This window comes from Thalassophryne amazonica, chromosome 3 (assembly GCF_902500255.1).
Source record: "Thalassophryne amazonica chromosome 3, fThaAma1.1, whole genome shotgun sequence".
NCBI classification, from domain to species: domain Eukaryota; kingdom Metazoa; phylum Chordata; class Actinopteri; order Batrachoidiformes; family Batrachoididae; genus Thalassophryne; species Thalassophryne amazonica.
The window spans coordinates 75,986,614-76,013,817 of NC_047105.1; the positions used below are offsets into that span (position 1 = coordinate 75,986,614).

A 27,204-nucleotide genomic window follows, 5' to 3' on the forward strand; every position below is an offset into this window, starting at 1 on the left:
CCGTGATGTGGCCGTGCTGGGCATGCGTCATATCTGTTTTGCACGCTGTCCCGGTCCGCCGCCAAGCCACGCCAACCCGTCGGTTGCGGATATCAGCGGATGACAGGGAATATGCGGCACGCATGGTTGTGTATGTCCTGTGTATGTCTTCAGTATGTGTTCAGGCAGTGATGCGGATCTCAAAAATCCTGGCTGCAGATATGCGTGCCTCTGCGGATGATCATGGACGTGTTCAGATGGCGGCCGACTCATACAGGAATGTTACACGGTTATTGCGGTTGTTTGGCGGATGTGGGCCACTTTTGTGTGCATTCCATCTGCAAATCCTCCTAAACACCAGTGGGACAAGTCCCTAAAGTGGATACCTCTAAAAAAGCTGAAGTCTTTATTGCTTTAGCTGGTGCAGAGCACTGCTCATCGCTAGTTACTGATCACTGAACAGGGAAGGCTGCAAAGCAGCATTTAGTGACTCTGTTGCAACTAGTCATTTCCAGATGCGCAGGACAAACTGCAGGGAAATGATTAATGGTGACCTGGCTCCATACTTCCTGCAGAGGCTAGTATCTGACATAGGGTATAGATGTATGGCCTTTTGTTAAACGGGTCCAATGATGTTAGTGTTTTAAAAGTCATAGTTATTATGAATGAATTATTATGAATTATGAAATTCATAGTTATTTATTAGACTAAAAATCAGATTATCTCTACATATCTTTGTTTGATTTTGCTAACCGGTGGTGATGCTAGGGCTATAGAAACTACTCTAATGTATTTTCTGGTCAAGTGTGGTCTAAAAAAAGAGTACTTCATTGGCATTTGGACAGCCTGCCTCTGTGATGACTGGCATAAATCATGTGGTTTAAGACCCACTGAAGACCCACTCTTATTCTCTAGTTTTTAACACTGAGTGAGTTGTGTGGTCCTCTGTTTTATTGGTTTTGTTTTTATTTTGGTAGATTTTATTGGTTTTATCTTTTGTATGCTGTATGTATTTATTTATTTATCTTGCACATTTTAGATATTTTTATTGTTAATTTTCTTATTTTTAATTTATTTCTTGACTACTGGGGTTTTATCTATCGTGATTCTATTGTATGTGCAGCACTTTGGAACATTTTTGTTGTTAAATGTGCTATATAAATAAAGTGGATTGGATTGGATTGGATTGGTTTTCAAACCCTGAATGATGAACATGGTCTGTCCAATCTTGTGTGAATTAAATGTGTGTCATTCTCAAATGACACCATACCAAGAAATGTGGAGTACCTCATTGTGTTTCTGTAAAACGTGTAAATATTTGGAATAACTGTTCTGATAGTATTAAATTATCTTGTACCATAGTTGGCTTTAAAAGACTTTATAAAAAACAATATAATTACTTGTTATAGTATGAAGATTTAAGTTTACTGATTTTGTTGTTTTTTGAGAAATTTTAGTTCACTGATTAATCGATATTGTCTGTGGTTTTATTCCTATGAGTGTGTGTATATATATATATATATATATATATATATATATATATATATATATATATATATATATATATATATATATATATATATGTGAGGTCTATTAGAAAAATATCCGACCTTATTATTTTTTTCCAAAACCATATGGATTTGAATCACGTGTGATTGCATCAGCCAAGCTTGAACCTTCGTGCACATGCGTGCGTTTTTTCACACCTGTCGGTTGCGTCATTCGCCTGTGAGCAGGCTTTGAGTGAGGAGTGCAGGCTTTGCGCCATGCGGCACCGCCGCGACGCGCGAAGCCTCCGCTCGGCTTTCCATGACAAAATCTCTTGTTAAAAGTGAAATCTGCTGGAAAATGGTTGATGTCCAGCTCTTGTGATAACCAGAGAAATTGCACACGATGGTCATGGATCCATACAGCCATCCGTTTAGAAATGAAATGGTCGCTCAGCCTGTTGATGGCGGCTTCGGAGCGCGGCGCACCACCAGTCGCTCTGGGTCGTCCTTAAAGCGACAGTAACACTCCGTAATCTCTTTGAAACCCATAAAATTTTCACCAAAAACCATCTGAATTTCTCGAATGGTGTCCACTTTGATGTCCCTCACAGTTTCTGAAAAAAATTTGATCAAGCAAAGCGGCAGTCTCTGAGCCATTCCTAAACAATGAAAAAAACGACGAGGGGGTGGACCACTCCTCACTCAAAGCCTGCTCACAGGCGAATGACGCAACCGACAGGCGTGAAAAAACTCACGCAAGCACACGAAGGTTCAACCTTGGCTGACGCAATCACACGTGATTCAAATCCATATGGTTTTGGAAAAAAATAATAAGGTTGGATACTTTTCTAATAGACCTCGTATATATATATATATATATATACAAGGTCTGTGATAAAAGTAACGGACCTTATTATTTTTTTCAAAAACCATATGGATTTGAATCATGTGTGATTACATCAGACATGCTTGAACCCTCGTGGGCATGCGAGAGTTTTTTCACGCCTGTCGGTTACATCATTCGCCTGTGGGCAGTCTTTGAGTGAGGAGTGGCCCACCCTCTCGTCGTTTTTTCATTGTTTAGGAATGGCTCAGAGACTGCTGCTTTGTTTGATAAAATTTTTTCAAAAACTGTAAGGCACAACTGAGTGGACACCATTCGATAAATTCAGCTGGTTTTCGGTAAAAATTTTAACCGCTGATGAGAGATTTTGGTCTGGTAGTGTCACTTTAAGGACGGCCCAGGGTGCCTGACGGCGATTTTACAAATGGTTTTCAACACGGAGGTGTTTTTCCTGTCGCGGCGCACACAGATTCGCTGAGTCGTCACGGAAACGACTCTGCGAATTTGCGCGCACGTCTTTCATTACAAAAGGTCCTTAAACAGTGGAATGTCCGCATAAAGTCCTCATGCCGGCCTGTTCTGAATCTTCTCTGTTCTCTCACGACGTCCTGGGTGAATTAAGCCTTAAATTAGAATGTTTTCAGGTTGAAACAGGCCGACGACGGCGCCTGGAAGCGCTGCGCGACGTCCCGCTCCGTGGGAAGTCCTTACAGCGACAGAAACACCCCATAATCTCTCATCAGCCGTTAAACTTTTCACTGAAAACCAGCTTAATTTCTCGAATAGTGTCCACTCGGATATCCCTCACAGGTCCAGAAAAAATGTTGATAAAGCAACGTGCGCTGTCCGCAGCGGCTATTCAGACAAAGAGATTCCGACGGGCGGGGTGGAGCACTCCTCACTCAAGGCCTGCCCACAGGCGAATGACGTCACCGACACACGTGAAAAAACTCACACATGCGCACGAGGGTTCAAGCTTGTCTGACGTAAAAACATATGAATCAAATCCATTTATTTTTTGAAAAAAATAAAAAGGACCACTTTTTTCATCACAGACCTCCTATATATATGTATATATATATATATATATGTATATATATATACATATATATAATGGAAGGGGGTGCTTCTGCCTACACCTTTTGGCCGCACAAAATTGTGAAATTGAGTTTTTGTCAAGTATGTGTGTGCCAAATAAATTCATTCATTCATTCGTTATTACTGAAATCTGCTGACATGACCGGGTGTTCAGCAACATAAGTCCTTGCAATTTCTGCTTGCACACCTTCCAAAGTCTTTCATTTTGGAACGTATTCTAAAAAAACATGCACGTCTTCTTTGTAAATGGTACTACTTTGCATTTTTGGATAGGAAGATACACATAAAATACACTTCTTCTTCATCCAAAGATGACGCATCATGTTCACCGTAGGCAGCCATGTTGTCAGCACGTGTTACCGAACCACTGTGTTACTGTGTATTGTCATTGGTCAATTCTTTGTAATCAATGGAATGATTGGTTAGTTCCATTTGAGGTTCAGCTGGTATTTTTAACATGTAAACAATGAATGAAAAATCTAAATTGCTCATTAACCCAGCTAACAAAAATTCCCAAAACCTTATAAATCAGAACTTACAGGTTTGAATCCCGTGAGTGGCATTTTCTTTTATGTTTTTTTAACCAGTGTTATTTAACCACAGGGTTCTGTATTGTGTTCCCTCTTATTATTTCTCTTTATTATTTATATTAACCCAGTGATATTCACTAATTATACAGCTGGTGTTTATTTTATTTTCCTCCACATCAGCAGCGCGATGTGGTGCACATTGTCCCAGCTGCTCGCACTGTGTTCCTGCTCGCATGACACCGTCGGACTGGGATCGTGCACGCCTGCCCGTTGGCTCGATGGTTTTGTGGTTCGCTCACACGAGCTGTTCCGCAGTGAGTTGCTCAGATTTGTACTTAATCGTACCATGTGTGAAGGGGCCCTAAGGAAAGTTTCTTTTTGGTTCCCAGAATGGTTGATAATAACTTTAGCACAAACGTTTTCAGAAGGTTTGACCTAATGTTCTGGGAATGTTTTCAAGGAAAGTTTATTTTTGGTTCCAGGAACATTCTGGCAATGTTACATAAAGTCAGTTACCTAAAGATATGTTTCATCCAAACGTTCCCAGAAGATTCTGGTAATGTTACCTAAAGCCACAGTCTAGTCATTGAAAGAGGTTTGGAATAAGAAAGACAGTGATACTAGAATTTATATATTTGTCAAATTTCCCTCAACTATTAACATGACTTGTCAATATGCAAAAGGAAGTAATAAAGTTAGGAAAACATTCTAGAAACATTTCTGATAACTATATCTTAAATATAACCAATATATAATGTTACTAAAATGTTATGTGTTAGCTGGGAATGTACCCAGATACTGCGTGTGAAAAGCTTACAAAATCTTCAGAGAACTGCTACATGGCAGAGACACTTTACGTAAGTATACCTTATTTCAGACGAGGGCTGATACAGATACATCGGGGCATGATACAAGGTGTGACACATAAACAGACATGTGATAAGATATTTATCACATATTACAACAAAAATAAAGAACAAGAACCATATACTGTATCATACACATGAATCATTTAGTGATAGCTGCCCACAGACTCAAATTTAACACAATATTTTCTGCAGAGGTGTAAAACTCCGGCTTCAGAAAGTAAAAGCCCTCCCATGTGTTGCTTCTACCTGTGCACCTAAAATAGGTGATCTCAATAATTAGCTCTTCATCAGCTTGTTTATGATTTATCAGCCCTATTTTATTTATTTATTTATTTATTTTGTTTGTATCTCCTGAGGGCTGGTTTACGAGTATAAGGCAGATTTTTTGTTGTAATATGTGATCATCAAAGTTATCTGATTAGCTTTAATTGCAGCATGAGTAATTGTGTGTTATTGAACTGGAAGAAATTTAGTGAATCAAAAACCGGTCAGGATGTGAAATCTTGTGTGACATATTTTACTGTATTATACATAGTATGTTAGTTTGAGGAGTTCTGATAACAATATGTATGTTTAGAATTGAGTAGGCCAAATAACAGTGGTATGAAAAGGTTTTTGCAGTTCATCACATTTTCAGACAAAATCACACCATGTGACTGAATAGTGGCACAAGCAGTTAGTGTGGTTGTTTCACAAACAGTGAAACCCCACTTTGAGGCTGCCTTTACCCCATTCTCCTTTTTATTTATTTATCTTTTTAAATAAATTACAGTGGTTTTATATTATAAAATTGACAATATTTTTCTGTAAAGGTACTTACATATTTTTGCTGTAATTTTTTTACAGAATTGTTCTGGCAACCACAGCTGATAGTTCTGTCCCTAAAAACAATGGATTTTTTTTTTTTTTTTTTTACAATGCACAGTAAGACAAGGGAACACTTTGCTTCAATGTGCTCAAAAGTTTACATACCCTGCCTTTTTGGCATTTTGGCTATTTTCCAGAGAGTAGTACAAATGATAACAAAAACTTTTTTTTCACTCATGGTTAGTGGTTGGATGAAGCCATTTATTGTCAAACAATTGTGTTTACTCTTTTTAAATCATAATGACAACAGAAACTACCCAAATGACCCTGATCAAAAGTTTACATACCCCTGTTGCACAATTTTTCCAATCACAGCCTTATGTCAGCAACTCGGTTCCACTCAGTCTGTTGCCTGGATCATTAAAGCTTGTGGATTAGACCTGTTCAAAATGTCAAATGTTACAAAAATGTTTGGGCCACATGTTGTTCTTGTTCCATTAATAAAATAAAAAATCTGTGCCAAATTTTTATTGGTCCCCCACAAAGCAACAATTTTCCCCAAACAAGCAATGTAGTAATCCAGTAATTCCAATCAACCACCACTTTTTGCAATTAGAAGCAATCACATGTACCTGTAAATGAAAAATAATGGCATCAGAGTCTTCTCCCATTAGGGTAACGTTGTCTTACCAGTGAAGGGAGAGGAAAATGTGTCACTCTGGGGGACCTCTAAATCTTATCTGATTGAGTTCAAATTTGGTCTGCACCTATAAAACCCCAAGTGGAACAAAAACAACATGTGGCCCGAAGTCTCTCACAACTTTTATTTTTTCACTATATAACATGAACAGCCCTATTGTGGATGCCTTCATCTTATTGGACACCAACATCTGGACAATGTGCTGCTTCAAGAGGGTGGTAGGAACTAAATCAGTCAGTCAGTGACTCACTCACTCATCTTCAACCGCTTAGGCCTGGTTCACACGCAGGATAATTAGGCCAATATCGGATCCGATCTTCCCCTTCCGACAATCTTAAGGATGCCCCGACAATCGTGATGACGCTAAAGATAATCTTATCAGATATTCCTGCCATGTTTGGTGTGTTAAGAGTGCTCTGATCTGCTCGGAAGGACATCAAGGACGCTCCAATCACAAATCAGGGATATTTAACATGTTGGATTGTCTTGGCCCGATATCCCAGTGTGTGTGGTGTCCCCCAACCACAAACGAGCACACAGCCTGCTGAATGTGACGTGCAGCCAATCAGAAAGTGATGTGACAGGCGTACGGAGCGGAAAATAGCTGTTCTGACTTACCAGAAAGTCCGGTGGTCGCGCTGTCTCCACTCCTTTTAAATGAACGCCTTTAATTTTTCTTTTTTTATTGTTTTTTCCTCTGTTGTAAACAGTCCACAAAGTATCTCTGTTTGTTTACTCGGAAATCACGTTTAATCTCGAGAGATTTTGCGAGATTTCGTGCCTGAGCTGGGAATGTTCGTGTATGAAATCTGTTTGTGTGTGGTGTTGTTGTCCTTACCATGTGGCTGCACACCACACACTGGACAACCAAAACTGTTAGATCTATGATTTTTTTTTATCTCCACATATGTGGTCTCTCAGCTTTTGGAAACCTAAAGATAATCTTAAAATCCTGTCATGTGAACCAGGCTTTACTCCAGTTAAAGGTCACAGGCAGAACTAAATCAGTGGAATGAATTTCAGTTTTAGTTGTACTTTTTCTTATTTGTACTTTTTTAAAATTTGTACTGTATTCTTTTAAAGAGGCCCACGGTGGACAAACAACCTTAACAGTTTAAAGGAGAACAACATCAAACTTCTTGAAACTGAAAGCCTGAAAGGAATAGGAAAAAGCAGAGAACCAAGTCTAAAGGCCCTGTCACACCTTAATGATTTGACCAGCGTATGTTGATGTATTATCACTTTAAGCAGATGGAACCAGTTAATCAGTGAAATCACCTGGTGGAGTCAGTGGCTACAAAGAAAACTTGCACCCTCTTGGCCCTTTCTGGAACAAGTTGCCCACCCCTGATCTATAATATCCAGGAATGATTTGCAGAGGGGGTCACAAGGCTTATTTATATAAAGTCACCAACAATCAGAATGTTATGGGTATGCTTGCCAAATTAGAGATAAACTCACCAAATTTATATAAGAATTTCGAATATGGGCCCAGGGGGACTATATATGGTGACAAAATAACATGGATGATTTTATTCTTCTGACCTTGGCTATACGCAGTATCCTGGGCAGTGCAGAGCGTCAAATGTTTAAACGAATTGTATTTTAGTCCCCCAAGAGCCAGCCCAGTAAACTAAACAGATTTATGAATTAAAGCAATACTTCTGCCAAGCTTTGTATCACATGGGACGTGACTAAATGTGTACGCCAGTGAGCAGGCTTCATTTAAGGGGAAGACAGCAGTAGGTTTCAGCCAGGTTTCACATAAACCAATCATATTTAGGCAGTGTTCCATAATTAGATCATTCATCAACAAGAATTTTGAGGACAGTGACCTTATGTTAATGAGACCCAAATGAAGGACCTCATTGGGGTGGGCATTTTTGGGGATTTGGGGGTGGTTCCAGAGTAATTTATATAAAATACCTAAGATTAGGTATGGATTTATGAAGTTCCATGCGGGTTGAAGGTAGCAGACACGGCATATTTGATGTTACAGAAACAGCCAGTGGGGTACCCTCAGTTTTATTGTTATCCAGTGTAGTAAGGGGAACTAAATTTGCAAAACATATTCCTCTATGCTCTTTATGGCTACAGCTGTGGAAACAGGACATAGTCTCAACTTGAAAAATTTCCCTTCCTGGCACATACACTACACTGTCACCATAGTGGATTTCCTGCACTAATTTACCCACTCGGCTAATGGATTCCACACCCACATTTATAGTAGGCAAGTTAACTCAAGTAATTCCAAGTAAACTAGCACTAGTACTTACTTTACTTACTGCTGTTCATTTTACCTTTATCTGTCAAACATGGCTACATTGAACAGGACACTTTGCATTATGAAATAAAATGTTTTGTGATCATTTCTTAATTTTCTTCTTTCTTACGTAATCTGCATAATCACTAAATGTGAAAAGAAATATGACATGGCAAAAACTCATGGCAAAATCACATTGCTGCTGTTGTAAATGTGGAAACTGGGCTGTTATCAGCAGTAGCATTGCTTAATGGCTTAATGCCTGCAGAAAACAGCAGCCCTGCTCCAGTTACCCTGTAAAGATGTTAAATCTTATCTTAGGAGTTGTTTTTAACATTTGTTTCTTTTAATTACACTAGAAATAACCTGATCAAAATATTGCATGCATAAAAAGTTAAATTCATTCATTCATTCATTTACTGAAAGAGGCCTGTCATCAGTCTCAGCAGCTGCATTCAAAGAGTAAATGGAAATCAGATCAATCAAAGTCATCTTTCAGTTCCTGCTGATTTTCAGGTTGCTGGAATATGCAAAACATTTTCAATTTAGCTTTTGGAAGCAGAGCAGAACAATGTCTTTTGACATTAACATGTATGTGTGGATGCACACAAATACAAGCACTGAGACTCCAGAATGCTTCCTGCTGTCCAGCTGTCCACCTTATTGCACTTCACTGCACGCTCACTCCTTTCACCCTCTGTCCCCATCCTGTTGGAGATGTCCCACAGAAGTTCCCTTTATAATGCATACATATGCATTATTCGTATGGGACCCAAACTAGAAAAACAATGAGCTTTCTGTCCGTTTGCTGAAGGCAGCCAGATTGGAGCGTGTGTATGTTGTGTGGTAATGTGTGGTTGCATGTTTCTATGCATGCGTGTTCACTGGGCTAGAACAGGGAGCGTTAGGAGGTGTCTTTTGTTGCTCCTGGGGGGCTACTGTGCGCCGTCCTAATAGGAGTCTTGTGCCTGTCGTTGTCCCAGGGGAGGGCTTCTGAATGAGGGTGTCTAACTTCACACACCCCTATCCCCACCTCAAGCTCAGCCTCCCCCACCATCCTTTTCTGTCCCCTGGGACTGACCGAGAGACAAAGAGGGAGCAGGGCTTGGGTAGGATGGGATGTTTGAGGGGGTGCACTGTGGCCCCTGTCTTATTAGAAGGGTCGTGAACGTGTCACGATGATTAATATGCTGAGGTGTGTGGGGATACCCTAGAGTCACATATATTCAACACGAAGGCTTGCAAACACACACTCACCACAAAATGGCACATTTGCATTTCCCATTAAGTAAAAAAATTATATATATATATATATATATATATATATATATATATATATATATATATATATATATATATATATATAGACATTAATCGCTGACTGTTTCTTATTTTAGCAGTGCATTCACACCTGACAGCAAACATCCACATGGGCAACATATACACTAACAGCAGCACAAGAGTAACGTTCATATTTGAAGGCAAAAAAAGTTAATATTTACAGGCATAACCAATAAGTTTATGTGACTTTTTATTATTCTGCGTTTATATGTTACACAGATTTTATTGTTACTGTGATTTGTTTTCTTCTTTTTCATTTGAATGTTCATGTTTGTTATGATGTTTGTGTTTATGGTTTTGTTTGTTTCAATTCATTGGTTAGCAGAAATCCTCCAAAAATAAGGAGCCACTTTTCATGAAACTTATTACAAGGATGTGCTTTGCATTGAACTGAAAATCTTGCTGCAGGAAAAATTAAAGTCAAGTCTGGGAAGATGTGCTGGTGCCACATGTTACTGTATCCACAACACCATGAATCTGCTTTGGGACCCGGATGGCAAAGACCCAGGCAGACAACTGGTCCATCCCCACGTCTCTAAAATCATGATCTATCTATGTGCTGCAGTAGGGTGAAGCATGGCATAGCATATTTAACACTTTGTACAAAATTAATGACAGCTTCAAGATGTCTCCTGTATGGAGAAACTAGTCACATGCATTACTCAGGTGTGATTTTGATTGATTCTTCCACACAAACAGTCCTCAAACCTTGAAAGGACCTCTTCTATGAACTATGATCTTTAATTATTTCCATAGATTTTCAGTTGATTCAAGTTAGATTATAGGCTGGACCATTCTAGCAGCTTTATTTTCATTCTCTGAATCCAACTGAGAGTTTCCTTGGCTGTGTGTTTGGGATCATTGTCTTGCTGAAACATCCACCTTTGTTTTATCTTCATCATCCTGGTAGATGGCAGCAGATTTTTCTCAAGAATGTCTCTGTACATTTTTCCATTCATCCTTCCTTCAATAATATCAAGTTTGTCAGTGCTGTCTCCTGAAAAACAGACCCACACCACGATGTTCCCACCTCCAGATTTCACCGTTGGTAAGGTGTTCTTGGGATGATGTGCAGGGCTATTTGACATCCAAACATTATCTGTATTATTATGGCATCCAAAGACTTTAATTATGGTCTCATCTGACCAGACTGTATTTTTGCAGTATTTCACAGGTTTGTCCAAGTGTTGTGCAGCAAACTTTAAATGAGTTTCAATATGGTTTTTCTTAAGCAATGGAATCTTGTGTGCTGATCATGAATACAGGCCATGGCGGTTGAGTGCATTACTTGTTTTCTTTGAAACAATTGTTCATTTACTATCCATAAGTGGTCCTTGGCCCTTGGACAACTCTTCTCATAATTCTTTTCACTCCTCTGTCAGAAATCTTGCGAGGAGCACCTGTCTGTGGCCGGGTTGTGGGGAAATGATGTCTTTCTACTTCCAGATTATGGCCCCACAGTGCTCACTGGAGCAATCAGAAGTTTAGAAATCCTTCTGTAATCAATACCATCAGTATGTTTTGCAACAATCAGGTTGGAAAGATCTTGAGCGAGCGCTTTGTTTTTGCCCATGTTTGTTGTGTGACACTTTGGTAATGATAGGCCAAGTTGGGACTGAACCAGCTGATATTAAGTTGCACTGACAAGGGACAGGATTGTTTTGTAATTACTGATAGATTTTAGCTGGTGTCTTTGCTTTCCATGCCTTTTTACACGTAACTTTCTCAGGTGTTCAGTACTTTTTTCTTGTGTCATTTCACATTATTACACATAACTTAATTTCTGTACTTATTTGTTTTGGTTTCTTTATAAGTGTGGATTGCTTGAGTTGTTACTGACATTTGGTAAAATTTTCATTTCAGTAACATCTTCAGAAATATTTTTACTGAGAAAAAAGGTGATGTTTTAAATACTTACTTTACCCGCTGTAGGTGCCTGAGTGTTGAGGATCTCAATGGTTGAAAAAAAAAATTTTTTCAGCATTTTTTTCTGCGACATATATTGCAATGTGAAAAAGTACAACAGTTTACACCACATCATATAGTAACTTGAATGCATCAGTACAGAAAATACAACTTATCAACTAAAACAATTTGACACTCTGCAAAGAATTATATATATATATATATATATATATATATATATATATATATATATATATATACAGCTTGGGACTCCAACGAGGGCGGTCGCATCTCCTCCACTCTCCCTTATCTCTGCTCTCTGCTTTAACCTTCAAGTCCCTACTTCACCAGACTGTGAATTCCTCAAATTATATTGGATACTGGTTCTGTTGGACTACTACTGGATTAACCGAATTGATCAGCTGGTGTCTGAACGCTATTAACACCATCTTTTATACAAGAAGGTCAGGACCAGAGGATCCTACCTGCCCAGATGGAACGCATCCTGCGGGCTATGTTCTCGACTCCTGGGGGTCTTGGCATATTGCATGCTGGGGAGGTGATGGTCTAGTGGCTAAGGTGTTGGGCTTGAGTCCAGAAGATCATGGGTTCAAATCCCCACCTGACTGGAAAATCACTAAGGGCCCTTGGGCAAGGCCTTTAATCCCCTATTGCTCCCGGTGTGTAGTGAGCGCCTTGTATGGCAGCACCCTGACATCGGGGTGAATGTGAGGCATAATTGTAAAGCACTTTGAGCATCTGATTCAGATGGAAAAGCGCTATATAAATGCAGTCCATTTACCATTTACCATGCTTGGCGCCTTTTTCCGTTGAGGACGTTGAGGATTTATTCATATTTGGTCTTATGGTAGCAGGGCTGGTACTTTCTGGCTTATGTGCTGCCCTGATCTATTGGAAAATTGGCAAGACGGCGGCATCAAGAACCACAGCCCCTCGCTTGTCCGTCATGATTAACGAGGTGGGCAAGGCATTGCATTCTCAGGCTGCGATGACTCTTGAACTCAGACTCAAATTGGATGACATCTTGGAGCAGATGCGTGCCTTGCAGAAGAAGTTGAAGATTTCAGAGGCCAGGGAATATTCTTAATTCATAATTGGGGATATTTTTAATTCATAATTGGGATTTGGTTGTTCAAGTGGAACTGTAAAAAGTGTTTTTCACTGCTCAAACCACAACCCGGCAGGCTTATCAAGCCTGAAGGACAAATTGCTCGACTGTTTTTCCTCCAGAGGAATATCTTTAGGCCTTGGTGATTATTTGGCTTCTTTCTTATCTCAACCCACAAAGACAATAAGCTGTTTTTCATAGGACTAAAGCATGCTCCACTCCCTCTCCCCACGTCACCCCCCCCTTCCCTTCTGCGGGGGCGGTGGGGTTTTAGTTGCTGCTGGTCCCCCCCCCCCCCCCCAAGCTGACGGTGGCGCAACTCAGGGTTGCTGCGCGACCTTCACCCACCTGCCTCAATTCGGATAACGGACTTCTTCAAATTTAGTGCACATAAACAATGTCAAATGTGTATGTGCTGTCCTTAATCCTGAAGTGTGACATTATTATGGTAAACAAGTAATAATTGTGGATTAATTGCTGTCTGAGGTAACTGGAGTGTAAACATAATTTCTCCACTGTGAGATCAATAAAGTATATCTCATCTCATCTTATATATATATATATATATATATATATATATATATATATATATATATATATATATATATATATATGCTTTAGGCCGCTGTAGTTAGTGCAACTTCCTGTCCTTGATACCATATCTGCCCATTATTTCCTCATCACCTCTGTTCCATTTGCCAACATGATCATTGAAGTTTGCTCCAGTCACCACTCTTTCATGCTTAGGCACATGCTCCACCACCTCATCTAACTCACTCCAGAAACCTTTTGTCTCTTTCAACTCACAACCTACCTGCCGGGCATATGCACTAATGATATTCATCATCACCCCTTCAATTTCCACCTTCACACTCTTCGCCCTGTCAGACACTCGCTTAACTTCCAACACACTCTTAGCATTCTCTTCCTTTAAAATGACCCAAACACCATTTCTCTTCCACAACAAGCACTGGAATTGTGTGACAATTTGTGGCTAACCTGGCATGTAGTGTCTGCATGTGGCTTACTCTGAGATTTAAAACAAGAGTGCTCTGAGAACACAATATCCTCTGCTGGCAAATGCTGCTTGTAGCATTTCAAGGTATGTGATCATTGATTTCAGAATGTAGACACCAACCCATGAAACTGGCACTGTCTAGGTTTGATAATCAAGGGTCATAACGCTGCCAAAATGTCTCAATCTTGTACAACATTACAGTATACATATTACTAACCTATTAACAAGGAATTGTACTGTGTCCCATAATTCTGACTAAAAATGAGAGGGGAGCTGATTTCAGAATGCAGGCACACACTCATGAAACTGACAGAGTCTACATTTGTTAATCAAGGGCCATCATCCTGGTAAAATGGGCCCAACTTGAACAATATTACAATATGTGTATTACCAACTTATAACAAGGAGTTGTTCGAAGTTTCATGAAATTCCTGTTAAAAATGTGAGAGGAGTTGATTTCAGAATGCAGCCACCCACTCATGAATCTGGTGGAGTCTAGCTTTGTTAATCAAGGGCTATAACTCTGGTAAAATGGGCCTAACTCCAACGATATGATACTATGCGTATTACCAACCTATAACAAGGACTTGTGCCAAGTTTCATTAAATTCCTGTTAAAAATGTGAGAGGAGTTGATTTCAGAATGCAGGCACGTACTCATGGAACTGATGGAGCCTAGATTTGTTAATCAAGGGCCATAACTCTGGTAACATCAGCCCAACTCAGAGAATATGATAATGTGCATATCATCCATCCAATAACAAGGACATGTACCAAGTTTTACGAAATTTGTCCTAAAAATGTAAGAGGAGTTGATTTCAGAATGCAAGCACCCACTCATGAATCTGACGGAGGCTAGATTTGTTAATCAAGGGCCATAACTGTGGTAAAAAGGGCACAATTTCAATGATGTGATAATATGTGGATTACCAACCATTAACAAGGACTTGTACCAAGTTTGATGACATTCCTCCTAAAGGTATGACGGGAGTTAATTTAACACTTATAACCTTTTTGGAATGGACGGACAGGCAGACATTAATCGCCACAGCATAGTCGCCCTTCGCCCCACGACCTGATCTTGGATAAGCAATTGAAGATGAGATGAGATGAAATAATTTCCCTTCAGGCCTTCAGCCAGCAGGAGATTAAAACAAGATAAAGGACACACCTCTCATAGATTGTCTTGGAAGATCAGAACTGTGAGGGGTTTTTTTTTAATCAAGCAACAAAAATGTTGGGTGCCACGTTTGATTTAATTTGGCTTGCTTGACATCACACATCCCGCAGTGCTGCTAAACATTTGACAGAAGAGTTTCATTACATTAATTTCTAATCAAGTTCAACACAGTAAACAGAACATTATCCAACATGTATTACTTCCCAGCATGAGTACAATGCAGCTGAATGCAAATTTTATACTCAGCAGTAGCCTATACTGAATGCAGTAGTTACATAATGGAATGTCACCAATTTGAATTTTCAATGACAATCTGGGGCAGCCTCACTTTTTTGGAGGGGAGTTAAATTTCACATCTCTCTGTATAGTCCAGGTAAGCTGTTGAGTTACCGTGTGCCACCAGAACAGCTTCAGTATACTTTAAGATTGATTCTACAAGACCCCGGCACTCTGCTAATGCACTGGAACACCATTCTTCTAAAAGACATTTCATCATTGAGTATAATGATGATGATGATGATGATGATTAGTAGCATCATCACCATGGTGGCTGGGGTGGTGGCCAAGTGGTTAAATGCACTTGTTTCCAGAGCAGAAGGCTCCTTGCCCATCCATCTATCTATCCATCCATCCATTTTCTATACCCTCTTACTCCATTTAAGGGTCACGGGGGAGCTGGAACCTATCCCAGCAGTCATAGGGTGAGATGCGGGGTATACCCTGGACAGGACACTGGGCCACATATAGACAGACAAACATATTCATACCCGCACACACACCTATGGACAATTTAAAGTGTCCAGTTCACCTCACCCGCTTGTCTTTGGATGTGGGAGGAAGCCGGAGCACCTGAAGAGAATCCACACAACCATGGGGAGAACATGCAATCTCCACACAGAAAGGCCTCAAGTGGTAAGTAAACCCCTCACGTTCTTGCTGTGAGCTAACACTGCTAACTACTAAGCCACTGTGCTGCTCCACCTATGCCCATTGTCTATGAAATATGATGTTGTGTCAAGAAGGACATCCTGCATACAACTTGTGCCAAATCAGCAGATCTGCTTTGGTCACCTCGAGTGAAAGAAGGGAGAAGCTGAAAGGACTTACTTCTGTTATCATCAACCTGGTTAAAATGTTAGGTCTTTATTTTTCTAATAGTAATTTCAATGATTAGTGTGTGTATATATAGTTTGTAAATATCAGCTGTGACATTTTGGTCATGTGGTGCAGTTCTCTGGGCATCCAGGGTTTTGATGTATCCCATAATCCCTTGCGCGGCAGAGTCGCAGTCAAAACAACATAGAGAATCCACATGATGACAATTGTAAATAAATATTATACTACAAAAATGTACATTTTTTATGCTTTTCGTCACGTTAATAAGAGACTGCTGCATGATACCCTGAAAACTTGCTAAAACAATTATAATGAATAATCCGTGTCTGCTACGTTTAATCTGTGTGGAATTTAATAAACTCAAACCAAAATTTCAGACATTTTATATATATTAATCTGGAACAAAGAGGACAGTGTTGTAAAGAACAATAATAAAGACATTAAATGTATGACACCCATACATGCTCCCAGACCTGATACATTTCGAGGGTTTTACTTTTCTCTGGTTTGATGCCCCTCCTTTAAAGTTGGCAGATATCATTACCTCTGTGTCTGCTACTGTATACTTAAATTTCATTTCAATCTTACTAGAATGTTAAATACTACTGGCATTCAAACTTTTTACCAACTGGATGTACAGGTTTACACAGACCTGCTTCTCACTTACTTCATCACATTTGGCTACTGTAATTCTAAACATTAATATGATTGGAAAACACACACACACACACACTTTTGCCTTATTGGACATAAGTAGATTTTCCAGGCTCTCATGATGCCTAACATTGAAATATGGTAGAAAGAATTCCCCCACAGCCCCATCCCAGATAAGCGGTTGAAGATGAGTGAGTGAAAAGGAAGCATTGCTGTGATAAAGGGACTTCATTTCTATAGCACTTTTCCTTCTGAAGCTCAAAACACATAATGATGCCTTATATTCACCATTCACACACCAATGCCAGTGTGTGGGATCACAACTTAAATCAAAAATTTATTACAGATCAACAAGAAAACTTTTCTTATTGCATTCTTACCAATACTCTAAAGGATACTTTGGTTCACGCATTTTTACAAAATTTCCTTTGAAGGTTAATGGCAGCTTGTTTGGCTCCTAGTTGATGTGTCTATAACATGGAGGTGCTGTGCAGTGAAGTAAACCTCACTCCCCAAGGCCAAAAGATGTTCCAATGACTGTGTACTCACTACACACCTGGAGCAACTAAGGGATTAAGCACTTTACCCAAGGAACCGAGGATCCTCTGGTCTCAAGCCCAACACTTTAAGCACGAGACCATCACCTCCTCTAAATATCCATGACTAAAGTTAACTGAAAGCAGCTATTACAGAAATAAGAGTTACTCATGAAAAAACAAAATTTTACCTTGCTACTGCATTGCTTCACCTCAGGGAGCTTTGGTGGCCACTGTCTGCTCTGAGAAATTGGTGTTAATCCAGTAACTAGCAAGAAATCCTTTCACTTGCATCCAGTTTCTAGATACCACAGAACTGCACACCTGGCGGATTTTGGAATAAAGAGGCAAACGGGTGTCACACTGATTGGTTGAGGTTATGTATGGACTACAACATACACATTCCTAATGAACACAGTAAATCCATCCGCTTTTCACCAAGCACATATCTTTGCTGTGGGATTTCCCATCGCTTTGAACAGTGGTGTCCAAAGACATTCCAAAAAGGGCCAACAGGGTGCAGGTCTTGTTCGCAACACTGACTCCAGCACCTGATTTAATTGACAAACGAGTCAGGTGACTTCACTGACTTCACTGGGGTTTAGCAGCCATTCCACTCTGTGCACACCTGATTCCAACAGATCTCATTAGAGTAGTACTCGGTTGGGAGACTGCTTGGGGTGACCGTGGGCTGTATGAACCAGTCAGGTGACTTCACTGACTAGTTTATCAGTGAAATCATCTGCTCGACTCAGTGGCTGCAATGAAAACCTGCACCCTGTTGACCCTTTCTGGAATGTTTTTGGACGCCACTGGCTCAGAACAAAAAGAAGAAAAACCTTTATTGTCATTGTACATACATGGATACATACAACAAAATCTGTACTCTGTATTTTATCCATCCTATTTATAGTTTGACACAGTCAAGCCACTAGGGACAGTGAGCGGCAACAGTCCAGCACCTAAAGACCAACTCTTACATTTCAAGATGTTCCTTGGTGAAGGGTAGAGAAAGGAGCAGACCCTAATATGCATGTTATTGATGATGGGAGAACATGCCAGCTTCACACAGACAGGACCTGGGTGGAATCAAACCCCAGACCTTCTTGGTGTGAGGTAAAAATGCTCACCACTGAGCGACAGTATCGCTTAAAAAGTAACGTGCTCGGAAACACCCCGAATGGGGCAGCATGTTTTTGTGTCCACTGTATAAATTAGGTACCATAGATTATTGGGGGGGTTGAGCAGCCATTCCGCTCTGTGCACAACTGATCTCATCACATTAATACTTGGCTGGATTGGCTTGGGAAGACCATGGGTTGTACAGTTTTTCTCCAACTTGGGCTGAGTCATGAAGGCACCCAGTGTGCCATATCCTCATGTAGAGCTCTACTGGATGCAGTGTGATGACCGTCAAGTAACTGGGACAAGCTGAGGCAAAAAGAAAAAGCTTCTGTTGTGTACCGCTCCTTTTAGGTTCGTAAGCCTGAAGAAACGATGATGCCACACTGGAACTATTACACATTTATTTGCAGCAATTTAGAAAAACAACCGTCTAGTCTAAGGGTGGGCAATGAGGGCCGAGATACTGCAGGTTTTCCTTGCAACCGATCACCTCAGCAGGTGGGTTGCTGATGAGCTTCTCCCTTGAGCATAAACACCTGGTTGTCAATGAAATTACCTGCTGAAACACCTGAACATTAATGAATTCACTTGCTGAGGTGATTGTAGCAAGGAAAACCTGCAGTGCTTCGGTCCTTCATGGCCCATGATTGCCCACCCCTGGTCTAGTCGCTTGCTCTGCTTCTCCATTTCTGTGCTGTCTGCTTGGCAGTCACAACCTTTTAAATGTGTCTAGTGCCCCTGCAGGAAACCTTAGTTACTCCAGTCATAGAATGTTCCAGACACTAGAGTTGGTGTTCAAGAAACACTGTTCTTTACCTGTTTCACAGATTTATGGAATTACATTCAGCTCTTAGAGATTAACTGCACTTGTTTTTTGTTTTTTTTTATATCGCATGTGCAGTTCTTTACACACTCTTAATAACGCTTTTTTTCACAAATCCAAGCATTATGGAGGACGCACATTTCTCCTTGGACGTTCCACATGCTGTCACTCTGATCATTTGGGTATCATTTCACCTGCATTGTCCTATGACTCATTTCCTGCATCGTTCCTTTCAATGTCAAAATCAAAAACAAAATGATCATCATCTTCATAATCATTTACAACATCAGGATTCACTTTCACGTTCTTGCTCTTTTCCTCCAATAATTGATTCACATGTCGTTTTGTGCCATTTCCATTTACCGACACCAGGTACATAACTGGTCCTAAAACTTGGGAAATTTTACCATTCACTTATTTCTTCCCTCCCCTGTAATTTCGAACCAGGACTGCTTGCCCCACAGAAAAAAAAAACCCTGAGTCTACCCTTTGCACTGCACTCTTTCTGTACATGTCGATCCTGGACAGTCTGAGAGGAATTTGGTTTTAGCAAAGACAACCTGGTGCGAACCTGTCTTTTCAAAAAGAGTTCTGCTAGTGTCTTCCCAGTTGTCATGTGTGGCATATTTTGGTAACCAAACAAGAAATTTGCAATGCAGGGTTGCAACGACATATTGCCAAGTGCTCTGCTTTTGGCTAAGGACCTTTTAACATTTTGCACCAGCCTTTCTGCCAAACTATTTGAGGCTGGATGGTAGGATGGCGTTTTGATATGCTTCACAGCATTCAACTTCAGAAACGTTCCTCAAAACTTCAATTGTTTTACGTGGTAGTAGTTTGAATATGTATGATTTCAGGCCATCGGGCGTATGCATCCATCACTACAAGAAATATTTGCTTTTTGGACTCTGCAAAATTAAGGTGTATTCTTTCCTATGGACCTGATGCCTACTTCCATGTGTGTATTGGTGATGTAGCAGGAACACTACGCTGATGTTTGTAGATGTCACACTGGTTTACTTCTATTTCAATATTCTGATCTAATTAAGGCCACCACATTAAGCTTCTATCCAAAGACATTTTCACCATGCCCTAGTGGCTGAAATGTAGCTCTGAAAGCAACCTGTTTTGCAGACTTTCTGGAATGACTACTCTGAATCCCCAAATTAGGCAATCATCTTCCACAGACAAATCAAATTTTGATCTCACATACGACTGAAAAGCCTCACCTGACACATGTTTTGGCCATCCTAACAAAACATATTGTTTCATCTTTGCCAGTGTAGAATCTCTATCGGTTTCACATGCGATCTGCTGAGCGGTTATAAGCAGACTGTTGAGATAAGAGACTCAAAACACTGGGTTTGACCTTGGAAAATCTTCTACATTTTACCAAAACTTGAAGGAACCCTTTAACCTCCAGTGCTTGTTGGCTGTATGTTGTCAAATCACAACTGGTGTGTACAAGTTTAACCTTTCTGAACCTGCATTTGAAAAGAGATGCTCATATGACAGATTTTAATTTCAATTTATTTTCATTTATATAGCGCCAAAACACAAGGTTGCCTCAAGGTGCTTCACACAAGTAAGGTCTAACCTTACCAACCTCCCAGAGCAACAGTGGTAAGGAAAAACTCCCTCTGAGGAAGAAATCTCAAGCAGACCAGACTCAGATACTGCTACTCCAGTATCAACCTCTATTTTCATTTTTTTTTACCATTAACTTACACATAACGCTAATAAGGATTAATCATACCATCAGTTTCAAACCCTTGTGTTTAACTACCCTGTTTTTCACATCACTGTGTGGTTTGGATGTGACCTTGGCTGTTTCAGATGATTGAAGCTGCCGACTGCGCATGTGCCGTTATGGTTATCATGGCTATGAACACCTTTCTCATATCAATGACTCTGCAGACGTGGATGTGTCTAAGCAGGTTTGCTGAGACTCAAAAGGGTGAAACTGAAGAAAACAAACAAATAATACAATTACAAAATGCATTAAAAAGGCATATTGTGTACTGTATTGTCTCTATAGAGGGTTTTCATGTGACGTATCGGTCACGTCATTTTGTGTCCCGCGGCCATTCTGGATTACGATGCGGTGGCCGCTGTGATACGCTACGTGCGTTTGGCGAACAATTGCAGAAGCTTCAACGTCAGTGTGAAGAAGTCTCACGGCACTGTGGTGCTGAGAGAGATCCGCCGCTACCAGAAATCCACTGCTCCCATAATTTGATTTTATTCGGCAATAAAATTATATAAGATACATAAAAATACTGCAGAGGATAACACAAGAACGCTTCCAATACGGATGCTTATTTACATTGTGGTCCTTGAGCACCGAGCTGCTGATCTGCAAGCTGCCCTTCTAGCGCCTGGTGAGAGAAATCGCTCAGGATTTCAAGATGACCTCCGCTTTCAGAGCTCCGCTGTGATGCTCTGCAGGAGGCCAGCGAGACTGACCTGGTCAGCAGCTTCCTAGTTCACAATATCGCAGTGTGACACTGTCGGCCAATTCGTTACATCAATCAATCAATCAATCAATCAATTTTTTTATATAGCGCCAAATCACAACAAACAGTTGCCCCAAGGCGCTTTATATTGTAAGGCAAGGCCATACAATAATTATGTAAAACCCCAACGGTCAAAACGACCCCCTGTGAGCAAGCACTTGGCTACAGTGGGAAGGAAAAACTCCCTTTTAACAGGAAGAAACCTCCAGCAGAACCAGGCTCAGGGAGGGGCAGTCTTCTGCTGGGACTGGTTGGGGCTGAGGGAGAGAACCAGGAAAAAGACATGCTGTGGAGGGGAGCAGAGATCGATCACTAATGATTAAATGCAGAGTGGTGCATACAGAGCAAAAAGAGAAAGAAACAGTGCATCATGGGAACCCCCCAGCAGTCTACGTCTATAGCAGCATAACTAAGGGATGGTTCAGGGTCACCTGATCCAGCCCTAACTATAAGCTTCAGCAAAAAGGAAAGTTTTAAGCCTAATCTTAAAAGTAGAGAGGGTGTCTGTCTCCCTGATCTGAATTGGGAGCTGGTTCCACAGGAGAGGAGCCTGAAAGCTGAAGGCTCTGCCTCCCATTCTACTCTTACAAACCCTAGGAACTACAAGTAAGCCTGCAGTCTGAGAGCGAAGCGCTCTATTGGGGTGATATGGTACTACGAGGTCCCTAAGATAAGATGGGACCTGATTATTCAAAACCTTATAAGTAAGAAGAAGAATTTTAAATTCTATTCTAGAATTAACAGGAAGCCAATGAAGAGAGGCCAATATGGGTGAGATATGCTCTCTCCTTCTAGTCCCCGTCAGTACTCTAGCTGCAGCATTTTGAATTAACTGAAGGCTTTTTAGGGAACTTTTAGGACAACCTGATAATAATGAATTACAATAGTCCAGCCTAGAGGAAATAAATGCATGAATTAGTTTTTCAGCATCACTCTGAGACAAGACCTTTCTGATTTTAGAGATATTGCGTAAATGCAAAAAAGCAGTCCTACATATTTGTTTAATATGCGCTTTGAATGACATATCCTGATCAAAAATGACTTCATCACTAAATTCACTATCTGGTACAAGATACGGATCCACTGAACCAACTGCTACACATCTATCACGATAAATAGCTTTATTTCGAGCATTTAAAGCATCGTAATAACCGTACATTCTCTCCATTTTTCTATCACACGTCAGCCTCCTTGTAATCCAGAATGGAGACGGCACCTGTCCTGCAGCAAATCGGTCACATGATTGAAAACCCTCTATTAGAACTACATTAGCATATGCTAAAACAACATGAAGTGCATCCTAGACGCCATTTGACGACCCTCTTGATTTGCGGGTAATTAGCATATTACCACGCCACGTTTTATGGTCATTTTTCCTCATTATTCAGCAGCAATATATATCAGAACCAAAAATGAACTTGTCATACACATGTGGGTGGATGCATACTGGCGATGCAACCTTAAATGAGGACATTGCGGTCTCAGAGACGGCACAAACTGCGCGCTACCATCGTCTTTTCCTCTACTGAACAACGTCACTTCCGTTCAATAAAGTTCCTTTCAAATTACAATGAACATTAGCTGTAATAACATGAAGTGTCCGTTAGATGGCACTAAAACACGATAATTAAATGAAAGAGAGGAAATATTAATCACATTTGAAAACTTTAAACAACTTCTTGTCAAAGGCAGAACAGCCCCCCTGCTGTGTTGAAGCTGTCAGGGTGCGTGTGGTGAATCACGTGACTCCTCCCGATCCGTTGGAGCTCCGACTGTTGCATGCGGCATCTCACGTGACTCCTTCCGATCCCAATCATCGTGCTGCTTCGCTGTCATCAGATGATGGTTCCACTTTGGCTGTTTGGCTCCTTTCTTTTCCCGCCATGCGAGCTCCTCTTCTCCTGGGCGTGCATGTTCCACTTCACTTGCACAACACACTCTGGCAATGTGTCCTTTTTTCTACAGCAACGGTAATCCATCTCCTTAAATCAGCAGTCGTCTTCTTCATGTCCTCATCCACAGCACCTGTAGCACGATTTCCCACTTTCTTCTTTCTTGGGAACAGCTTTTTGGAAAACTGCATCGGTTTTCATGGACTTTTACAGCCACTGTTTTGCATTTTGCTTTGCAACTTCGTGTGTCAAGCCCATTTCACAAGCTCCTGCCAGAGTCAAGTCCTTTGTGTGTGCAGCACTTAACATTCGATCACGCAGCTCCTGGCTGTGCACACCACAAACTAATCTATCTCTTAATGCATCATCCAAAAATGCTTCAGATTTGCACATTGAAGCTAGCTTTCAGAGGCTTGCCATGAACTGAATGATAGACTCATATCTTTGTCTTCAGGTGTTGAACTTATATCTTTCAGCGATAAAGTTCATTTTTGGCACAAAGTGAGTTAAATCAGTCAACTTACATTCATGTGGTTTTATCGGTGCACATAGGTCCATTAACAGGGTGTGATTTCGTTTTCCGACCACCGTCAAAAACACTGCTTTCGTCACCATATTTCAGTCTGTTTGCCATGAAGAACTGTTGTAGCCATTCCGTATAGGCGTCAAATTCTTCCTCCACTTCGTAAAATCCAAGGTCTTCACCTCCACCAAACGCGGTCCCCATTGTCCATGTGCGGGCTTTGTCTCAATGAAGTGCAGTAGCTGACATACAACTCTTCTTAAAGCTTAAATGCAATACCTCGTCTCCAGTTTCTGTTGTGTACCGCAAAGTTTAGTTTCGTAAGTCTGAAGAAACAATGAAGCCGCACTGGAACTATTACACATTTATTTACAGTGATTTAGAAAAACAACCGTCTAGTCTCTTGCTCTCTTTCTCTGCTTCAGCGCTGTCTGCTTGGCAGTTACTTAGTTACTGCAGTCATAGAACGTTCCAGACACTACAGTTGGGGTTCAAGAAACCCTATTCTTTACTTGTTCCACAGATTTATGGAATTCCATTCAGTTCCTGATATTTCTTAAATTTGTTAGAGAGCTTTACCTCAGTGTTGGTTACTGCCTACTTAATTTTCATTGAATCTGAGTAAAACCCTATATTTTATCCAGATTAAAAAGAAAACCCATTTTTTTTCCCCCTATTTAATTCAGCATTTCTCAGATTGTTGCTTCTACGTTAAACATCTTTGCAATGTGGCACGCAGATTTTCCTCAGTATTGGCCACTGCATTCTTAATTTTCAGCCTTTGCTGCAGAGACCAAAACAAACCAGATGTTGTTTTATTTTTAACGAGGAGGAAAAATGGATAGTAAGAGGTGGATTATTTAAGTGCAGGGAATCACCTGGTTTTAATCAGGTAAACATCATTAATTTGTGTGATATTACAGAGAGGAATTAATTGGCAACCTCACAAAAAGTAAAATTTTTAAGCTGCCATAAGAGCCAGTGCTTCTTGTTTTAATTTTAAAGCTGTGCAAAACTCTATAACTCTGTCGTGTCTTCCAATTAAGTAAATTATTGTCCATGTCATTATCATTAACAAATAAGGAAGCCTCATGTCATCACCTACAGTCCGGGACATGTCCTTGTAAGTAATTACAAATAATATTGCTGAAGGTCAAATTATTAAAGTTAATATAGGGGAATCATTTTGTGCTGTTAATGTCCACAGAGTTCTTCGTCACTCATATTACAAGCTTTGTAAGTTCACTCTCAATCATTGTGTTTTGTTTTGCTGTTTTTGTTTAGTGTTGTTTTTAGCATTGTTGTAATTGATTAAATATTCATACAAATGTTAAATAATTTGCACTTCATTTTCACATTACACAAAATGTAGGCATAGTCAATGGCAAAAATTGTCATTTATTCACTGCTTTTATTCTGGCTGCTTTCAACTGTTTAATTGGCCCAGTTCTCCTGTACCTCATAGTGGTATTACTGCAGGTGGCCATTAAATTGAATGCTACTTTAAAGTGTGCTGAAATGGACAGATGGCACAGTGAATAAACCCTTACATTCTATATGTCTGCCTGTATATACACATATAGAAGGCTCAGGGCTAACTATGGGATACAGGTACCCAGGGAGTCAACCAGATGTTTGATAGGCTCACCTGCAGTCCTGCTGTGGGCTGGCAGTAAAATGCATGTGCAGCATATGCTGCAATTATACCATAGGGAAATACGCCGCTGTGATAATGAGTAAGATAGATGCACGTGGAAGAAAAGCAACAGTCCTTTTTGCGTTGGAAAAATAGAGCCGCTGGTTATATGTTCCTGGCTTCATGTAAAATTAAAGGGGAGTTTTCTTATAGGGAATAATTTATCTTCACTTTTAACTTTGCTGCAGCAGGCAAGATCCAGTAGGTAGTGCTTAATGTAAAATGAGACCTTTAATTCATACTGCAAGCTTGTAATCACAAATGAGACATAAGCAACTGTTGGGAAATTAAGCCATGAAACAGTCCTGCACATGCAGTTAAACTGTGAGCTTTTCGGACATAATGTGTTATGGCAGCCAAGTTAAAGTCAGCTCAGGTAGAGGGATTAAATGTTGGTTTTTAACAAGCTTGGCATACTCATTTAGCACAAGGGGAACATTCTGCCAAGTTGTGGTGTGTAATTCAGCTGTGGGAATTCATCCTCCTCCATTACTCACTTACAGGATCCATAAAGGCACAAACTGATTTCAGCTATCAGTGCATTCATTGTTTAGGAGCACATAGCTCATATGTTGTGCATGTGTGTTTAATAACCGGGGTCCTAACTGGATCAAAGTTTCTTGGCTCTGCTTCTCAGATTACTCCTTGCATATTTAACTCGAGAAAGTGAACAGTTGCATCTGTGCAGTGTTTGGGGGCTTGCGGAACCCCCACCCAACAAAATCTCAACAAAGGCCATGAAAAATATTTGAAAAAGAAATGTCCTGATCCCTCTTGCTGAGAATAAAAACAACAGATAATAACAATTTAAACCCGAAGCAAACTGCAGAATCATTCATTCCCGCTTGTGTGCTGATGAGCACACACAGCACCACCCACGTTAATTGCTGTGACCCCAGAAACTAACCAAAAGGAACATTGACATATTGTCCAGCGTGAGACACTGTGCTATTTACACTTGCTAATGACTATCCTAGCAAAACAGGCTGAAGGACCACGTCTGTCCCTGGCTTGGCCCTCATTCAGTGTTTGTCTGGATAGTCCATCTGTACCTCAATGAATTCATGTCCCTCAATACATGACCATATTTCAGTTACAACAGTCCTGGGGCCTCATGTACAAAGACTTGCGTAGATTTTGTACAACACAGCGTACACCAAAACCCATAATC

General features: G+C 40.4%; 1 protein-coding gene and 1 long non-coding RNA gene across 3 annotated transcripts in view; both read left to right on the plus strand.

The window, feature by feature from the left end:
- The window catches only part of LOC117507080 (growth/differentiation factor 11-like), a 243,627-nt gene that overhangs the window by 68,996 nt on the left and 147,427 nt on the right, over positions 1 to 27,204 (plus strand). The gene's annotated exons all lie outside the window — the stretch shown is intronic.
- LOC117507082 lies at positions 3,536 to 21,760 on the plus strand. Its single transcript, XR_004559613.1, has 3 exons — positions 3,536 to 3,764; positions 4,874 to 4,877; positions 21,748 to 21,760. It is a non-coding gene; the product is annotated as an uncharacterized LOC117507082 (long non-coding RNA).